This window comes from Phyllostomus hastatus, unplaced genomic scaffold (genome assembly GCF_019186645.2).
Source record: "Phyllostomus hastatus isolate PE091 unplaced genomic scaffold, TTU_PhHast_1.1 phas_contig_551, whole genome shotgun sequence".
NCBI lineage: Eukaryota > Metazoa > Chordata > Mammalia > Chiroptera > Phyllostomidae > Phyllostomus > Phyllostomus hastatus.
In genome coordinates this window covers 1,259,743-1,281,161 of record NW_025333909.1, presented here as the reverse complement: position 1 = coordinate 1,281,161, position 21,419 = coordinate 1,259,743, and the positions used below count along the sequence as shown (strand labels likewise).

Below are 21,419 nucleotides of genomic sequence, written 5' to 3'. Positions count from 1 at the left end.
TGTTTGTTCAGTTGTTTTCTAGCTAAGCAATATCTGAATACAATATTTTAAATAAACTTTTTATTTTAGCGTAGTTTTAGAGTTTCAGAAAAGTTGCAAAAAGAGTACAGAATATCCATATAACCTGTGCACAGTGTCCTAGCTTCTTATTACATAAATATATGACATTTGCCACATTAAATGAACTAATACTGATATTATTATCAACTAAAACTCATGCTTTATTCATATTTCCTTTGATTTTACCTAATGTCCTTTTTCTCTTAAAAGATCCTATCTAGAACACCCTACCACATGTACTATCATGTCTCCTTAGTCTCCTCTTGACTTTTGGCCATTTGTTAGGCTAATCTCATGTTCAATGACCTTCACAGTTTTGAGATGTGGTGGTCAGTTATTGTGTAGAATGTCCCTCCGTTGGGATTTGTCTGATGTTTGCCTCATGGTTAGACTTGGGTTACAGGTTTGGGGACTGAAGACCAGAGAGATAACAGGCCATTCTCAGCACAGCATATGAATGATAAATTCTTCACTATTAGTATTAACTTTGGTCCACTGGCTGAGGTAGTGTTGGTCAGGTTTGTCCATGAGGGTATATTCTATCTCGCATTTATCCACAAGTGTATAAACACTTCTATATGTAACCAGCTATATCAATATTAAGTTAATCGTGAGTTTATATTGATGTCTCCAACTGTAATTTATCACCACATGGATCATCCTTGCCTTCTCCCCCGTTGGTCTGTAACTTCCCACTCCCATCCATCATCCATTTACTTAAGCATCCAATTCCAGTATGCATGTATAATGGTTTCAGGACTGTTAACCCCTATCTCTGTGGGACAATGTTTATCAAATATAATACAAGCTTATCTATAGTTAATTTTGTACTTAGTCTGACAAAGTCACCTCATTTCCACAGTTTCTTAGGTCAACCCTTTTTCTCTCCACCCCCTTCAGTGAGGTGGTTTTATATGTATATCATATAATTAGATTGTCTTGCCACATCCTTCATTCCATCCTGAGATCAATTCCCTGGTGAAGTCTTAAATTTTGCATACATTGTGATTTGTTCTTTTGTGCTATAAGGTTCTATCAGTTTTGAAAAATGCATAGTGTTATCACCACCCTAAAGAATTCCCTTTGCTTCACCTATTCGACATTCCCCTACCTCCTGGCACCTCTGGGAAACACCAATGATCTGTTTTCCATCTCTAGTTTTGTCCTTTCCAAAATGTTATAAAAATTGAATGTTGCAGTATGTATAGCCTTTCTAATTGGCTGCTTTCACTTAGCATATATATTTTACATTCATCCATGGCATTTTGTGGCTTTTTAAAAAAGATCTTATTTAGTTATTTTTGAACCAAGGGGAAGAGAGGGAGAAAGAGAGAGAGAAACATCAGTGTGTGTTTGCCTCTTCCATGCCCCGCACTGAGGACCTGTCTCGCACCCGGGCATGTGCCCTGACTGGGAATTGAACCAGCAACCCTTTGGTTCACAGGCCCTCGCTCAATCCACTGAGCCACACCAGTTAGGACTTTTTGTGGCTTTTTAAAAATCCCTGAATAGTATTCCATTATATCTATCTACACAGTTAATATATTTACCCATTCAATGACATTTTGGTGGCATCTAATGTATAATGATCATGAACTAAGCTGCTTTAAACATTTGCATGCTACTTCTTGAGTGGAAACAAGTTTCAAATCAGTTGGGTGAATGCTAAGGAGCGCAACCACTGGCTTGTATAGTAAAACTATGCTTAGCTTCGTAATACCCTACTAACCTGTCTTCAATAGTGGCTGTACCTTTCTGTGTTCTCCCATTCCTCACTACCATCACCACCCACAGACACTCCAGACTTTCTCTCCTCACTACCTGAACACGGATATAATAGTGAGAGACACTAAAATGTATTCAGAATATATATGCAACATGATTTTTTTTCTTAAGACCAGGTAACCAGTGTCTTTAACTCCTTTTCCTATCACATGACTAGCAGGTACATAATGTGTTCTAAAACTCCTAACCGCATCTGATTTTGATTGCCCTGTATCCCAAAGTTGGGTCATCCCTCTCCAAGTATACTTCCCTGTTACCCCTTTCCCGTACTGGCCTTTCTCCCTTCAATCGTGATTGCATCTTAATCCATTCTATGCACCATTCCTTTGGGGTCACAGTAGGTGAAAAGGGTTAATTGGTAAAGTAAATCTTATTATGAATGTTAACACAAAGAATGCCACTAACATGTACTGAAAATCTGCAACGCACTGGGCACTCGCACCCGTGTTCTCATTGTATTCTTACAAGAACCCCAGGAAAGGGGTGTTATTCCCATTGTATAAATCAGAAGATTTTAAGGAAAGTGGGCTGTTTGAATACTCTAGTACATGCTCTGGAATGTGTCTATAGTTCGATCTCCGTCAAACTACCACATTTTCACAAGTCACTTCAGATTTTACTTCCCTAGATGGTCAGCTCAGCACTGCACATGTCCATTTTAAAGATTCTCCATGGAACTCTGATACTTGCCCCACATAAAGGGCCATCATGCTAAACTGTGACTATGTAGACACCAGCAGCCATATCTTACTGATATGTGTGTCCCTGTGACATTGTATAGTATCTTTTGGGTTCCACAGTGTTTTATGAATCACTGTTTATTAAATGAATGATTTGGGGTTTTATGGAAATGCAGGAATTCTTTTGGGTGTTGCTGTGGGTGGGTAGGTTCTCAAATGGAGAACCATTTGAGAAAATTTATTCAAATAACTGCTTCATCTCTGAGGAGCTGTAGAACTGATGTTTGAAATGAAGGGGATGTGTATCATGTTTGTTTTCTTAACAATCTGTTTACATAATGCAAACTTTAAAAAGTAAAGTCTGATAAAGTGTATTGAGCTGGTGCATTTACACAGCAGGTAATTGTAAAGCAGGGATCCTTCCTTGGAAAATGCATTGTCATCAGAAAGAGACTGCACAGTGTTTCAAACATGCATCAGAGTGGGCATAGATTAAATTTTCAATAGGAGAAAAACTACTGTAGGAACTCAGAAAAATTTGGTAACCTAATAAATACCCTTTATTTATAAAAATCTTTCCCAGTCAGGGCACGTGCCTGGGTTGCAGGCCACGGCCCCCAGCAACCTCACATGGATGTTTCTCTCTCTCTCTCTCTTTCTCCCTCCCTTCCCTCTCTAAAAATAAATAAATAAATAAAATATTTTTAAAAAATCTTGTTGATTGAAATCCTTTGGTTGCCTTCAGGTATATATGTATATATATTTTCTGTCCTCGTATTTTTTTATTTAATTATTGTTCAAGTACAATTGTCTCCATTTTACCCCTACCACTGCCTCCTACCCCAGCCATCCTCACTCCCTACCCTTGAAACTCCAATTCAAAAGATCCTATGCCTTCAGGTAAATTTTTAATTGAATGTTGTTACAAATAAATGTGCCACCACTTATATTGAGCAGTTTCTTCATTCTACCAAAGCTTCGATTATATGGTAAAGATATTTTTTCCCACAGCATTTGACCTTTACTGACACAAAATCATCAAAAACATTTTCTAATCAATTCTCAAGCAGGATATGGCAACACTTGCCACATGACTAGATAACAGCTGATCAGAGATCAGCCCCCTGATTACTATTTTATGTTACCATTAATATGCATCAAAATAAAAATTGACCAAGGATGTTATTTCTAACATCATTCCTCACATTACTTATTCTGAAGAATTCGGCTCTGCATGGTCCCAGTTCATTGTCAATTCCAGACCCCAGCAAGAGGCTGTACAGCTGACTTGATTTTCCAACGACATTTGAAACGTGTTTAGAGCTATTAGGAACATTCTTGCTGTGTTTTGGCCAGGTAGAGCTTGGCTCATCGTGGTGCTGGGGTAATCAGAGAGTGAGCAAATGATAATTTGGGTCCTTAGGCAAACGCACAAGCTTTGAAGCTAGAGTATTTCTAATTGCATTCCTAATGCTTGATTGACAAGATTCTGAGGTTAGACAACTACCCCAAGATGCTACTCTTAGTTTCTGATTTCACCAGAGACCCTCACCTCCTTCACACACAGCTGTGCTTCCCAGAGGAACAGTGGTCTTTGAGGATCCAGGCTGTGTCTTCATGGAGCATGAATTTGACTCTGGGTTTAAGAAAATCACTTCATTCTACTTACAAAGATCTATTTTAATAGAATGCAAAATTCCTCTAAAAATGGGTAGGCAGGACATCGGGAAGTGTGGAAAAACTTATAAAGCACTGCCCTAAGTTTTAGCCAGTTTTCTGGAATAGTCTTCTCTCAACTCTGCCTAGAAGTCTCTTGCTTGCTTTTCAAAAGCCAACTTAGAAGTTGTCCTCCCCGCATTTTCCTACCCCAAGCAGAATCACTGCCTCCTCTGATTTCATTAACTTTCCTACATGACCTTACTGTAGCATTCATTCCATTAATGTGATTAGCTGTTTACATTCTCACTAGATACATTGTAAGCAACAGGAGAACAAGGTATACAAGGTTCTGTATATACTCCGTGCCTTGTGCAGTATTTGACTAGAGCATGTGCCTAGTCAACAGTGGATGGATGGATGGATGGATAGATGATGGATGGATGGGTGATAGGATGGACAGGTGGGAAAATGTTCATTCATCAGTGTCTCACCACCTGCAACAACACTTAAGAGCTCCTCTCCTAATGTACTTATTGAAGCCTCTGAACACAGAACTAGGTGTCCCCTGGACTGCCTTCAACTTGTATGTCAGTTACACCTTAATTTTTTTTAACTGGGGGGAAAAATCAATGTGATTCATCCTACTAAAAGGCTCAGCAAGAGAAATGATAGTATCAATCCATTTAGACAAACCTTTTAATGAAATCCAACACCAATTTAGGATAAAAACTGAGAAAATTAATTTGGGATAGAAGGGAACTTCCTTAATCTGGTGAAGGACATCTACAAAAACCCTATAGCTGACATCATTCTTTATGCTGAAAGATGAAATATTTTCCTTTTAAGATGAAAAAGGAAAGGATGTCTGCTCTCTGCATTTCTAGTCAACAATGTGCAAGAGGTTCTAGCCAGTGCAAGAAGGACAGGGCAAAATAAATAAGAAGCAACCAGTTTTGAAAGGAAACAAACTGTCATCATATGCAGATGATGTGATGAGTTCTGCAGAAAAAAATCACATGACATCTACAAAACAATTAGGACTAGTAAGTGAATATTACAAGTGCACAGGATGTGAAATAACTATTTGAAAATCAAGTATATTCCTATATAGAATAGCTGTAAATAATCAGGAATTGACATTTAATAAATACCTTTCATAATAGTATTAAAATATGAAATATCCCTGGCTGGCATAGCTCAGTGGATTGAGCGTGGGCTGAAAACCAAAGTGTCACAGGTTTGATTCCCAGTCAGAGTACATGCCTGGGTTGCAGGCCATGACCCCCAGCAACTGCACATTGATGTTTCTCTCTCTCTCTCTCTCTATCTCTCTCCCTTCCCTCTCTAAAAATAAATAAATAAATATTTTTTAAAGTATTTAAAAATATGAAGTAATGTGAAGATGTCAGTTTTCTCTAACATGATATATGTCCTAATTTTTCTGTAGAAGCTAATAATGTGATTTGAACATTTATGTAGAAAAGAAAAGGACCTAGAATATCCAAACCAACTTTGAAAACGAACAGACTTGGAGAATTAATTTTTTTCTGCTCACAAAGCTTATTAGAAAGTAACAGTAATCAAGACATAAATGTATGACATAAGACATGATATAAAATAAGACATAAAGATAGGTAGTAGATGAAGGAACAGAAGAAAAAGCCCAAGAACAGACAGATACACACCCACACATGGTCAACTATAGAGCAATTCAATGGAGAAAGCATAGTCTTTAAAATAAAAATTGTGGTAAAACATTTGGATATCATCATCAAAGAAATCAACCTTGCCCTAACCTGTGTGCCTCAGATGGTTGGGTGTCATCCTACAAAGCAAAGATCACAGATTTGATGCCCTGTCAGGGCATATACCTGGGTGTTGTGTTCCATCCCAGCTTAGGGCATGTATGAGACACAACCAGTTGATGTCTCTCTCCCTCTCTCCCTCCCTCCCCCTCTCTCTAAAAGTAAATAAATAGAAGCCTTTTAAAACATCAACCTTGATGTCCTTAGGATATCAAGATAGTCACTATGGACAAGAACATTAAAGCCACAATGAGAGACTACTACACACCTGTTAGAAGGAGCTAAACTTAAAAGGACTGAGTATACCATGTTTTGATGAGGTGGTGAGAAACTACAGTTCTTGTATATTGTTGGTGGAAATGTAAATGGTGCATGACTTTAGAAAACAGCTTGGCAGCCCTGGCCTGGTAGTTCAGTGATCAATAAATGAAATGAAAAGAAAAGGAAATTGCTCCCGAGGAGGGTGTGGGTAGAAAGGACACTTTGACGGTTTCTTCTAACACATACTTACCATGTAACTCAACAGTTTCACTGACTAGGGAATATAGTCAATACTATCATAACTATGTATGGTGCCAGATGAGTATTAGAATTCTTGTGGGATCACTTTGTAAATTATATAATTTTCTAACCACTGTGCTATATACCTGGAACTAATAAAAATAATATGGTATATTAACTGTACTTGAAAAAAACACTTGTACACCAATATTTGTAGCTGGTTTGTTTGTAGTAACTAAAAACTGGAAACAACCCACCATTTCCAACAACACATGAGCAAATGAATAAACTGTTGAATGCATCAAATGAAATACTACCTATCAAAAGGAATGAACTGCTGATACATGTTATAACAAGAATCAATCTCAATAATTATGCCAAACTGAAGAAGCCAGATCAAAACAAACAAATATATATTGTATGATCTAGCATTAATTTTATATAAAATTCTAGAGCTTGGAATCTAGTCTATAGTGTCAGAAAGTAGGTCAGTAGTTGCCTGAGAATGCCAAGGGCATTGGAGACTGGGCGGAATAGGCCCCTGTTGCAAAGTGGTCTGTGTAACTTTGGGGGGGTGATGGTTATCTACATTATTTTGATTAGATGATGCTTTCACAGATGTATGTATATATACATACACATGTCAATACCTAACAAGTTTTATACTTAAATATGTGCAGTTGACTGTATTCCTACCAAGCCATGAAAATTTATTCCTGTATCTGAGATTGAAGCCGTCCATAAATTAATGCACAATTTGTATTAGGTTTCCATGGTTGTAAGAGAAGGAACACGGGCTTTGGGGTAGAGGTTGGAGGAAGAGGCAGTTGGAATAGTAGAATCAGGGCCTATGCTTGGATGACCCCTTGCCAGCCCTCTTTCAGGTGAGGATTCTCACTGGCTGGTGTGAATTTATTCATGAAAAACGATTTCTGTTTCAAGTTTCCTGGTTGGTTTTGAGGTAGCCAAGGAATACATACACGTGGTTTTTAAAAATATATGAACTGTGTACATAAGGGCTTATAATGGAAGCAACATTTTACTGTTCTAACCCTCCCTACCCACAGTCCTAATCCTCTAAGATTATTATGTTTGACTGTATGAAATGTTTCTGTTTAGTTTTTCTGGGGATTCCTTCTCCATATACTGCCATTACTTGCTTTGTCTATTTTAGACTGTGAATTTTCTGCTGTGAGGAATGAGGCTTTACCTCAATTATTCTACCTCTCATCCCAATGTCGTTATCCTGCTTTTTAGTTCCTGTGTGCATTTGTTTTAGGAACATACTTAGACCTAATTATTTCTTGCTTCATAATGTGTAGACAGTATCTCTTAACTCCATTTATAAAATGAGGCCATTAGTTCCCTGCTCTTCCCTTTATCACTCATCTCTTCTACCTGCTAATTCTTGTCATTTGTACTTTCACTTTTCACATTTCCAAGAGGGATTACATTTATGCATTGCAATTTATCTATAATTATGTGGCAGTATAATTAAGTATCATGCTTTTATGTATTGGTTATTTCTGAAATTTGAAAATCTGTATGCAGTGTTTATATTATTGTGGTTATTTAAATGTTTTTCTCTCCAGTCAAGTGTTATGAGAACGTTTCTTAATTTGTTGATTTTTTTCTGGATTTTCTAGTTGCTTTTATTTTCGGGGGCTGCAGTATCCAGAGTTTCTCTAATTTCTTAACATTAGATAACATTGTGAGTCCAATGTTAAGAAAACAAATTCCCTCCCCTGCTGTTTTTCTTTGCATGCCACCCCCTCAGAGCCCCTCCTCACTTTCCTGTGATTTCTGTGTTCTTTCTGCCTGTTGTGTAACTGTCGTCCTTGGACTTCAATGAATGTGTGGTTTTAGGTCCACTGTTTGCAGAATCCAGTGTGTATCTCTATTTTTCTTTTTTTTTAAGATTTTTATTTATTTCTTTTTAGACAGAGGGGGAGGGTGGGAGAGAGAGAGGGAAAGAAACATCAATATGTGGTTGCCTGTCACGTAGCCCCCATTGGGAACCTGGCCTGCAACCCAGGCATGTACCCTGACTGGGAATCGAACTGGCAACCCTTTGTTTTTCAGCTTGCACTCAATCCACTGAGCTACACCAGCCAGGGCTGTATCTCTATGTTTCTTTACTCACTTTGCCTAAGTAATTTCCTAGGAAAGGGCTGACAAGTGATCTTGGAGTCTTTGCAATCTAAAAATATTTCTTTTTTTTTCTTTTTTACAATCAAGCTGATAAGGAAGGGCAGACCAAGTGCCACAGGGGGCTGGTAGCCTGGGATAATGCTGCCTTGCCCTGCAGAGGAGTTTGAAAACTAGAAATGCCAAGTGAGGGAGAGGGTGCAAATGAAGTGTGAGGAGTTTATTGAAAGTCTCTGCACTGGCTCATCACCTCCCACCTCTAGATAGAGTACCCCTCATTTCAGGCATTCATTCCCAAGGTAAGTAAATAAGTAAACAAATCAGAATGTTCTCTTCTTAAGAGATTAAGTCACCTAAGAATTGAAGTAGCAAATAAAACAGGAAAGAAAAAACAAAACAACAAAAAGAGTTGAAGTAGCTAGTGTGGGCATTAGTTGATAAAATTACTAGATTAATTTATAGTGGGCTAGGAATAAAATTATAGCTTTAAAATAATTTTGCCTCAGAAACTTGAAGGCATTTGTCCATTGTTTTCTCTGACTCCCAGTGTGGCAAATGAGCTGACCAAACCATTCCTTGATTCTTGTTCCTCTACCTATTAATGATTTTCCTTTATGGATGCTTGTAGGATCTTCCTTTTTATTTTTGATGTCTTGAAATGTTATACTGTGCCCAGCGGTTGAGCAAGATGGCTGACTACCCCAAATATGAGGTCTGTAAGCTCCACTCATGTGCATAAAGCAATTATACTGAGGGAATCTCTCAATTCTAGCATGTAGATGTCTTTGTTCCACAGCACTAATGCCCACACTAGCTACTTCAACTGTTTTTGTGGGGTTTATTTTTCTTCTTTCTTTTTCGTGATTTATTTGATACTTCAATTCCCTTTTTTTAAAGAATTTATTTATTTATATTTAGAGATTGGGGACAGGAGAGAGAAATAAGGGAAAAGAAGCATCAATGTGTGGCTGCTTCTCGTGCACCCTCTACTGGGTACCTGGCTTGCAATCCAGGCATGTGCCCTGACTGGGAATTGAACCAGTGACCCTTTAGTTCTCAGGCTGACCCTCAATCCACTGAGCCACACCAGCCAGGGCAGTACTTCAATTCTTAGATGACTTATTCTCTTTAGAAGAGAACATTCTGATTTGTTTATTTATTTACTTACCTTGGGAATGAGTGCCTGAAACAAGGGGTTCTCCTTCTAGAGGTGGGAGGTGATAATTCAGTGCAGAGGTTTTCAATGAACTCCTCACACTTCATTTGCACCCTCCTCATCACTTGGCATTTCTAGCTTTCAAACTCCTCTGGGGTCCTGCAGGGCAGAGCAGCATTCTCCTAGGCTGCCAGCCCCTCGAGCCCTGGTTCTGCCCATCCTTATCAGTCAGCGCCCCCGTCCACTTTCTATCTTTCAGAAACATAGAAAAATCTCCTTTCTGTTGAATCTCTCTATTCTCTTGATTATATATACATTTTATTCTTTGTTTACTGGGATCTTCAGAGAGAGAAAGGAGCTGAAATTGTTTGGTCAGCCACCTTGATCCAAATGTCTATATACTTATCACACTTTGAAGTTCATAAGCTTTCTCTGAATTTTTAAAATTTTATGTATTTACTTTTAGAGAGAGGGGGAGGGAGGGAGAAAGAGAGGGAGAGAAACAGCAATGTGCTAAAAACCAGACACCTGGTCTGCAACCCACACATGTTCCCTGATGGGGAGTTGAACTGGTGACCTTTAGGCTCACAGGCCAGTGCTCAAGCCAGTGAACCACGGCATCTAAGGCTGCTTTTTGTGAATTTTTCAGAAAATATTTGTAAATAGCAATTTGCTATAAGCTGAACAAATCTACATTTTTATCTATTAGTAGAAATTAGAGGAGTCATTAGAATTGAATCTCTGAAAGATTAGTAGACAGCAATAGAATCTAACTCTCCATTGCTCCATGGACAGTTTTAGTCTCTAAACTAACAATCAAACAATGTATATGCATAAAATTGACTCTGATGAATAGAGTATTTTGCTATACTTCATTTCATTCATTTATATTTTATTGTAATTTCTGTTGGAGTGGGTAGCTCTGTTGAGATGCTGTAGAAAGATTGATGAGATAGTACTCAGCGTGAGTTTCTTCATTCATCGTCATGGTCATAAGCAAGACTCAGGAATATTCTTCTGAGGGGGAAAAAAAGGTTTCCATAGAAACCCCCTAATGCTGGGTTTTAATCAACAGTCATATTGAAAAAAAAATTCCCTCAGTTTTACAGCTACTGAAACAGTATTGATCTGCTATTATGTCACATAGCCAGTTGTTTTATATGTACCTCAAGGGAGGCCCTAGCCATGCTTGTGTACAAGAAGCAGTAAAATGTCAAGTTATCTAGGGACAGCATTGCAAGTTCAGATTTATCTAATCTCACAGTGAAATGGCCTTCTTGGCCTCATAGTTTTCTTCCCAGACCTTTTCTGCCCTTGGTGATTCTAGTTTTATAGTGTTTAAAGTTCTGAAGCCGAGCTCCTGGCCTTCTGTTGTTTTTCCCAATCCACCAGGCACTTATTGTAGGTGAATCTCTGCTGATTGTATCACCATCGATTAACTTCCCTGCCCCTAAGATATCTGTAACTTAGACTCGTCTTTGAATTCAATTTTCTCTTTTATTCAATGTATTGGGGTGACATTGGGTAATAAAATTGCATACGTTTTAAGTGTACAATTCTATAATGTGTGATCTCTATATTGTACTGTGCGTTCACCACCCCAAGTCAAGTCTCCTTCCATCACCACTCATTCCCTCTATTCCCTTCTCTTCCTCCCCTCACTCCCCTTTCCCTCTGGTAATCACCATGCTGTTGTCTGTGTTTATGAGTGTTTCTTTTCTTTCTCAATCCCTTTACCCTATTCACCTAGACCCCCAACACCCCTGAAAGTTCTCAGTCTGTTCTCTATGAGTCTGTTTCTATTTTTTTGTGTGTTAATTCGTTTTGTTCATTAGATTCCACATATTAGTGAAGTCATATGGTATTTGCCTTTCTCTGACTGGATTATCTTACTTAGCATAATGTTGTCCAGGTCCATCCATGCTGTCACAAAGGGTAAGATTTTCTTTTCTAACACCAAGTAGTATTCCACTGAAAATATACCACAGCTTTTTTATTCAGTCATCTACTGATGGACACTTGGGCTGCTTCCATATCTTGGCGACTGTAATTAACGCTGCAATGAACACTGGAGTGTGTGTATTCTTTTGAATTACTGTTTCGGATTTCTGTGGGTATATTCCCAGAAGTAGGATTGCTGGGTCACAAGGCAGTTCCATTTTTAATTTTTTGAGGAAGTTCTGTACTTTTCCAGAGTGCCTGCACCAGTCTGCATCCCCACCAACAATGCAAGAGGGTTCCTCTTTCTCCACATCCTCACCAGCACTTGTTGATTCATTGATGATAACCATTCTGACTGGTGTGAGATGGTATCTCATTGTGATTTTAATTTGCATTTCTCAGACGATTAATGACATGGAGCATCCTTTCATTTGTCTATTAACCATCTGTATGTCACCCTAGGTTATTTTTATTGATTCTAGAGAGAGGAAGGTGAGGCGGAGAGAGGGAGAGGGAGGGAATGAGAGAGAGACAGGAGAGAGAAAGAAAAACATTGATTTAAGAGAGAAACATCAATGTGAGAGAGAAACATCCATGGGCTGCCTCCTCTTCATGCCCTGACGTGGGATCGAACCCACAACCCAGGTATGTGCCCTGATGGGAATTAAACCTGCAGCCTTTTGGTGTAGGGGATGATACTCCAACCAACTGAGCCACTTGCCAGCGCAGTCCTTGCTCATTTTTTAATTGGATTGTTTGGGGTTTTTTGGTGTTGAGTTGTGGAAATTCTTTATAAATTTTAGATGTTAATCCCTTATCAGATGTGTTATTGTCAAATATGTTCTCCCATTGGGTGGGTTGTCTTTTCATTTTGTTGATGATTTCCTTTGCTGTGCAAAAACTTTGTAGTTTGATGTAGTCCCATTTGCTTATTTTTTCTTTTGTTTCCCTTGCCTGAGGCAACATATCAGAAATAATTTTGCTGTGAGAAATATCTGATTTTTTTCCTTTTCATGTTTTCCACTAGGATTTTTTATGGTTTTGAGTCTAGCATTTAAGTGTTTAATCCATTTGGAGTTTATTCTTGTATATGGCATAAGAAAGTGGTCTAGTTTCATTTTTGTGTGTGTATTTCTCCAACATTCCCAGCACCATTTATTGAATAGACTGTCATCACCCCACTGTATGTTGCCTTTATACATTTTTCACCTATTTTAGTTGTTACCTGTGAAACAAATCCACAGCACTCCTCATGTCACCATTAGTTCTGGAGACTTGAAGTCCAGATTCAATTTTCTGTGCTTACAACCTAATCTGACATTACCCTTTGTACTGATCTCTGAGATTCACTTTCCATACTCACTTTCCTGTGAGGCAGTTCTGGATTAATGGGCCACTGGACACATACTTATGTAAATATACTTGTTATCCACTCACCCTCATGGGCATATTTGCACTCTTGTTTCTAGACTTCCATTATCAGATATCTAGTTCTAATTGTTGAACTTTTGTCTACTATATATTTTAACAACTTGGAGTGAACTTGACTCATTCTTCCCTAATATCTTTTCCATTGCTTAATTTTTTTCCTTTCCATGTTTTGAACCTCTTTACCATCTTAGATTTGATAGCCTTCTGCTTCTTAATGTGCTTCTTAGCCCCTCAATTTTTGACTCTTGAAATTCTCTTTTCACTACCTACCTCACTTGTATTCTTCCTCCACACTTAATTTTTAATATATTGTGGTCAAATATGGCTTAGAGGCAGTTTATGTGGTTTAAGTCTCCATTAGGAAACCAATTTTGTAGAATGCTAATGATAGGGAAATTTTGGACAAGGAAGAAAATACTAAGATTTTATTTATTTATTTTTAGAGAGAGGGGAAGGGAGGGAGAAAGGGAAGGAGGGAAACATCCATGTGTGGTTGCCTCTTGCTTGCTTCCTACTGGGAACCTGGCCCACAACCCAGGCATGTGCTCTGACTGGGAATCAAACCACTAACCCTTTGTTTCGCAGTCCGGCGCTCAATCCACTGAGCTACACCAACTAGGGCCTGAAAATCCTACTTTATACCAAATGCATTCCCCAGATAATCTCATTTTGGTTATAATGCTACTCCTCCAACCTTCACTTGTCCAACTCTTTAAAGATAAACTGCAACATTGTTAGGAAATCTTCAAGGGCTATTTAAGAAGCCATAATGAAGAGGATGTATTTGAGTTACTGTTTTCTGAATCCAGATCTCAGGATCGCTTGGGATGGTTTTATGCTGGTACTTGTATAATTTCTATAGATATATTTTAATTTAAAAACTTACTCTGTTCACCAATTAAAACCCCTAGTGATTTCTGAAGGTATTGCAAATGGAAGTATAGGTTTTCCTGCTTATGTGTTAAAATGCCCTTCACTTTCAAAGTATAAAAAATTACAAATTAATGCCCTGATTGATGTTGCTCGGTGGGCTGGGTGCCAGCCTATGAACTGAAAGGTCACCAATTTTGTTCCCAGTCAGGGCACCTGCCTGGGTTGCAGGCCAGGTCCCCAGTGGGGGGCCTTGTGAGAGGCAACCAGTATCTCTCACATACTGATGTTTCTCATCCTCTCTTTCTTCCTCCCTTCCCTTCTCTGTGAAAATAAATACATAAAATCTTTAAAAAGAAACAAGAATTACAAATGAAATAAGCAGACACTCCCAAGGGAGGCAGTGACATCCCGTATACACTGCTTCCCTTTTTCTCATTCACAGAACTTACTACTGATTTCACCCACATGTGTAGGGAGGAAAATCTAAATCTTCAACCAAACGTTCTTTCTATATGACATACATACAAAACGCCTCTTTGAACTCTGGCTGTAGCTGCTATTTGTGGAGCCTGTCAGTGTCTGTATTTCTGCATTCTACTTGTGGTCAACTAAAAGCCTTGGCTCAGAAAGTTTCCAAATTCCATATTGTGGCATTCCAAGCTGCTCTCTGCTGCCGTTTTCCCAAGCAGCCCACAATTATGTCATGGTTTTTGAAGCTATGCTTCAGTGCATACTTGAGAGTATTTTTTTACGCTGCCCCTGCTTATGGTTAAGCCATAAAGCTCGCCATACTGAACATACTTGGTATCTGCCTGTCCTTGCCATCTTTGCACATGTCATCAATGACATAGACCAGCTGACTTCCAAAGTCTCAGAAATGGTGGTCCTGTTTTGCCATTTCACATTAAGTATGACTCCAGCTCTAACAATAAAATAGCTCCATGAGGTAGATGTGGCCAGTGTGGCAGGTGTGAATTTCTAAGTCATGCAAAAGCTGGACACAGCTTGCTTTGTCCATTAATAAGAACCAATTCTGTAAGCTTCTATTTTTCTAGTTCTGTTCTGGAGGTTAGGAATAGAATCCAATCTAGGAAACAACCAGAGCAGAAGTCCATTTTCCCCCTTGTTTATTTTTAGAGAGAGGGGAAGGGAAGGAGAAAGAGAGGGAGAGAAACATCAATGTGGGGCTGCCTCTCACACGCCCCCTACTGGGGACCTAGCCTGCAACTCAGGCGTGTGCCCTGACTGGGAATCAAGCTGGCAACCCTTTGGTTTGCAGGCTGGTGCTCAATCCACTGAGCTACACCAGCCAGGGCCATCACTGTAATCTTAAAGAATGAGTCTAGTTCAGTGCCCTCTATATAGTAACTACTCAGTGTTTGCTCCTCAGATCACAACACTGTGAATGACCTTCTCCAGATCTTTGCAAATCAGAGCAGGTTGATTTGAGTTTTCTTATAAGATTAGAAGTGTGTTCAATGCCAGCTTCTGTGTCCATTTTATATCCATGACATAACCATGGAAGTAGTTTGGGCAGTTCTACTTCAATAATCTGTACTGAGATGGGATAATCACTTTTTCCTATGGTGGAATCACATGGAAATTTTTCTCAATATCTCAGAATAGAAATGCTTTCATTTTATTTGAAGGTACCAGCTGATTACTGATGGGTGGTGTTATGACGGCTGTCATTGCAATAAGAAAAATATATTTATTAAAGAACATTGAAAGAGGTGTCTTTCTTTAATAATCGGTGATTTGTCGATTTTAGAAAGCCTGGTAGGTAGGTACCCACCATCTCTTGAGACAGATGAAGTACCAATTTGTATAAACAGATTAACTTTAGGAATGACAGAATCAAAATAAAAAATGCTGTCTATGTGAGAGCCCTGTTCTACCAGTAGCAAAAGGGGACTTCTTAGCCTTTTCAGTCTCCAGATAATGGACAGGTTGAGGACTGAGCAATAAAGCAGTTTCTCAATATGTGGTTTAAGGATGATCTGCATGAGAATCCCATACTTGGTGAGTTGAAAAGTCATATTCTGTGGTCCCACCTTAGTCTACACAATCTAAATTTGAAGAGGGGAAGATCCAGGATTCCACATTAAAAAAAAAAGATTTATTTATTTGTTTATTTATTCATCTTTGGAGAGAAAGGAAGGGGGAGAAAGAAAAAGAGAGAAACATCAATGTGTGGTTGCATCTCCTGCACCTCCAACCAGGGATCTGGCCAGCAACCCAGCCATCTGCCCTGACTGGGAATCGAACCAGCGACTCTTTGGTTCACAGGTCAGCACTCAGTCCACTGAGCCACACCAGCCAGGGCAAGAAGTTCACATTTTAACACTTCTTCCTAGTGATCCTGATGCTTGCTAATGTTGGAGAGCCCTGACCTACAGTCTCTCATTCTTAAGATCCCTTTGATTTGATTACCACTGGTAGTGTAATGAAAATCCTTAGTCTACCTGTCCATGGCTGATCCTGAGAAATGAGGTCCAATTACAGTCAAGTGAAATCCTGCCTTTAAGGAATGGGTTACTGATAGTCCTATTATTCTTTCAACACATAGATACTTATCAGGGGCTTACTATGTGCCAGGCCTAGAGCTAGGCACTAGGTATACAAAACTGGATAAAATGTATTTCATACGATCGAATAGATAAAATGAATTAAACTTATTCTATCTTATGGTAAAAAGAGAAAAATCCCTAATAATTTTGTGGGTTTAGATATTAATTAGGAAAAAATGTTTGTAACAATATGTGGAGAGTCACTGGCACTACGGGATGCATCCCTCCTGGCTCACTGTTAATGAACTGTTTCCAGCTGAGATGCCTGTAATCTGCAGGTGCTGTTTACCATGTAATTTTACCATAGGAAACAAGGGTGTAATCAGTTAATAAAGTGTAAAGAATTAGATTTTTTTTCTCCCTTGAGCAACATGCTAGGCTGTGGCCAACATTCCTGATGCCTCCTCTCTTGAGCAACAGGGAAGCCATATTTGAAGAGAGAAAGTTGTTTCGTTCATATTCTGCAACTTGCCTCTGAAGGCTGTGCTAAGTGAATGCAAAACTCAAGCTAGACTTTTTGTGTGAGTGTCCACTGATTTTTGTCCTAACCATTATACTACACAAAGGTTAATTAGTTTTCCTTCCTTCTCCCTCCTTTATCTAATTTAGACCCAAATAAGGGTACTGTGAAGAGGGATCTGCTTTCAGTTTAAGCAGTGTTTTATGTTGTTTTCTTCCAGTTTTTATTGAGCAAATAGAAACTGTATTCAAAACATTTTTATACATGGGCCCCTTCCAATAAACACTTGATTTATGAGTGTCCTGTACTCGTCGATAGCCTCTCTCAAGGGACTTGAAGTTACTCCTTCTACCCACGGAAACTGGTCTTGTTTCTGCTATCTGCAGGAGTTTGTTTCCCTCAGCCCTGCCCCCTACTCCTCCTCGCCCCACTTCCCTGAACTTGAATTCTCATAAGCTCATATCAGACCCTTTGGAGCAATTAATATGTAAGCACAGTCTCCTACTGCACCATCAGGATACAAGAAGGCTCTGAAAACACTGCCAGAATTCCCATGGGAGGTGAGCCCATGAGGGAACACTATGACTGTATAGGAAATTCATAATTGTAGTTATGTTGTGGGGCGGGGGGTGGTCTTCATTTGGACTTCAAAATTCTTTTCCCCTAGAAATGGTGTTATCCTGAAATAACACACCCATGGATAATTCAGTTACCTGAAAAATTAACTCTACCTCACAGCCAGTACTTGAGCAATAAACAAATGCTCTCTAAGCTCCCAGAGAATGTGCATCTTATTTATTGAAAAAGCCATTCCAAAACTCATTGGCTGCCTTTTTATCCTGTTTGTACATGTTTCTAGTTAGTTTTCATGAAGTGGCAAGCCTATAACATTATAAATAGCAAATTTAAAGAGACCAGATAAGATGTTACAGGTAGGTAAAGTGAAATCTGATAGTTGACAATAAGGTAAGAGACCAAAAAAATAAAAAGAAGCTTAATATTTCAAAAAGAAACCACAACGAAACAGTAGATTACATCCTCAAAAATATTGACAATATCAGCGCAATGAAAATGCAGAGTACTGGGACCTTCATTTGTTGCTGATGGGAGTATAAAATGGTCTAGTTACTCTGGAAAACAGTTTGGCAGTTCCTCACATCAAACCCTTACTAAATAACCAGAAGGTTGCACTCCTTGGTGTTTATCTGAGAAAAATGAAGACATGTGTCCCCAAGGAGACTTGTACATGAGTTCACATATCAGGTCCTTTCATAATAGCCCCAAACTGGAAATAACCCGAATGTCCATCAACAGGTGAATTCACTGAAAAGTTATGATCCATCTCTCCACTAAAATACAACTTGGCAGCCCTGGCTGGCATAGCTCAGTGGATTGAGCGCGGGCTGGGAACCAAAGTGTCCCAGGTTCGATTCCCAGCCAGGGTACATGCCTGGGTTGCAGGCCATAAACCCCAGCAACCGCACATTGATGTTTCTCTCTCTCTCTCTCTCTCTCTCTCTCTCTCTCTCTCTCTCTCTCTCTCTCTCTCTAAAAATAAATAAATAAAATCTTTAAAAAAAATACAACTTGGCAATAAAAAGGAATGAGCTAGTGATACCCACAACAAGATGGATGAGTCTCACAGACATTATGTTGAATGAAAGTAACACACAAAAGTCATACAATCATATTGTATGATTCCATTTATGTTACATTCTAAAATAGGAAAAGCTAAGCTACAGTGATAGAAATCAGGACAGTGGTTGCCTGGGGTGAGGGTCACACTGAAGAATGACTAGAAGATGCACAAAACAAAATTCTTAGGTGAAGGAAATGTCTTGATTTGGATGGTGGTTATAAAAGTATATACATTTTTCACAACTCTTCATAGTCTATGTTTACAATGGGTGCATTTTGTTGAATGGAGATTACAACAAATTTTCACAAAGTACAAAATGGAACAAAGGGAAACAATCTTTCAGAGGCTATATCCTCTGTACAGTAAAAAGTCACCATTTCTTACTGGCTAGATCAGCCCTTAGAATGTCTAACCCTAACCCTAACCCTCATGCTAACATACCTCCTCCAACCCATTACCACTTCTTTTAAATTACTTGTATTTCCACAAGCTGTGAATTTCTCTTTCCTCTGAACCTTTATATGCATTGCTCCTTGTATTTAGAATTCCTTTTTAGTTTCCCATTAGTCACTAAATCAACAATATCCTTTAGGATTCCCAGAGGTAGTGCCTCCGAGAAGCCTTGTCTACTTTCAGTCTGTGTTAGATGCTTTTCCATTTAATCCTAGAGAACCTTCTGTTTCTCTCTAGCAAAGCATGTATTTCTCTTTAATGGAATTATAATTGTTGTGAGAAACCTCAAAACCTTAAATGGACTGGGACCATTTAATGTACAAATAGTCTCTTATATACTCAGTAAACCATGAGTTAAAATCATTTTCCAGATCAATTTCTATCCAAAATTATTGTAGTAAGTTTCAGCCCTCTCGGTTATCAAGAAAACTTCTGTCCAGCATCACTTGTTTTTTTGGAGTTGCAAATGACTGAGATTTCATTGGAAATACAGTTCGGGTTTTTAGTAGTAGTAAAATAGCTTATTTTTGTATGGGTGAAGTAATTTTCTATGGGCTTCATTTGGAAATTTAGTCAGACTTTATTATGTTGATTTTATGGGAAAATGCATTTTACATTCCAATCAAGTGACTCAAAAATACTGTTCAGTTGAACCATGTGAAATTGCTGATATTCAACCTTTTTTGACATACATAAGTGAGTTTCATTTGATTCAACCTAAATGTTTTAAAATTAATCTCATGACAAGTTGGAGATTACCTAAACATTCATTTCTTAACTTTGTATTTCACATATGCATATATTCTGCAAGATGCCAATCCTGTACTTTAAGGCTGTTGGGTATGATTCTTCTATGTAAACAGTAAATCACAGAGTTTTGAAGAAAGTTTGTGTAGAATTTTTGTTTCAATTAATGAGAGATACAACAGACATGAGATTCTGAAATTGTTTATCTTTGCACATTTATACTAGGATGAAAATGCAGATTTATTTCTCCTTTTTTAATCCCCAAGCTACCTAACCAGTCTGTTTGAAAGACTGATTTTGATAATAGTAATAACTAACATTTATTGAGTACATATTACATGCTGGGTACTGTGCTAACCCTTTAACTACTTTATGAGCAAAGTACTCTTTATTGTCCCTATTTACAGAAGACAAAATTAAAACTGAAGTAACTTGCCCAAGATCACACAGCTGTAAATGGCAAAGTCAGGTTAGAATCATTGTCATGTCTACTCTTGTGTCCACTATTTACTGCAAGCATATTTTTTAACAACAAAGAGGCACTCATGCTGAAAGAGTATGACTCATTTCAGGTACTACATATTTAAGTGATGATTATCATTAGTGGATCCAGGCCCATTCACATATGAAACAGATTGTACTATTAGGAGACATCATCATAAGAAAGAAGACTCATGCAGGGGTGTTTGACCTTTTGGCATCTCTGTACCACACTGGAAGAAGAGTTGTCTTGGGCCACCCATTAAATACCATTGCAACACTCAATCACAACTAAATCTCATAATTTTTAATAGACTTTATTTAATTTTGAGAGAGAGGGGAAGGGAAGAGAGAAACATCATTTTAGGGATTCACCATGCCTCCAACTGGGGACCTGGTCCACAACCCAGGCATATGCCCTGACTGGGAATCATACTGGTGACCCTTCCTTTTCCAGGCTGGCACTCAATCCACTGAGCCACACCAGCCAGGGCAAAATCTCATAATGTTTTAAGTAAATTTGTGATTTTGTATTGGGCCAAGTTCACAGCCATGCTGGTTCGCATGCTGGCCTCAAGTTGGACACCTCTGGTAGAGGATGAAGTACCAAAATGAGTCTTATAGACCCAAGTGCTGTAGGAGTTCTATAAGAGTCAAGAGCAAAGAATAAGTGTGGGTTTTTTTCATGTTTAACTACCAGAAGAACATTGACATTAATGGCATCCTCTGGTCATAATTGGATGCACAGCCTTGTGGAACAAATGAAAAGTTTAGTATAAAAAGGAATGTGGAAAAATCGTGGATATATGATAATGATGTCCAAGAGGGAGTTGTGAACTGAAGTCTAATTCTGGGCAGTCCTCAGATGTATAGGAGGGACATTAGATATCCATGACTGTCCTCTCTGAATCCCAGAACTATATGGAGGAATGGGACTTGAAGGATTAGGCATTAGATATTCAGAACAGAAGAGAGGAGATTCACAGCTTACCCAAATTTCATGACTGGAATAATAATGGTAACAAAAATAA

At 38.6% G+C, this 21,419-nt stretch overlaps 1 protein-coding gene across 4 annotated transcripts in view; it reads left to right on the top strand.

The window, feature by feature from the left end:
- EDA (ectodysplasin A) overlaps positions 1–21,419 on the top strand; it is a 301,514-nt gene that overhangs the window by 205,689 nt on the left and 74,406 nt on the right. The window lies entirely within an intron of this gene.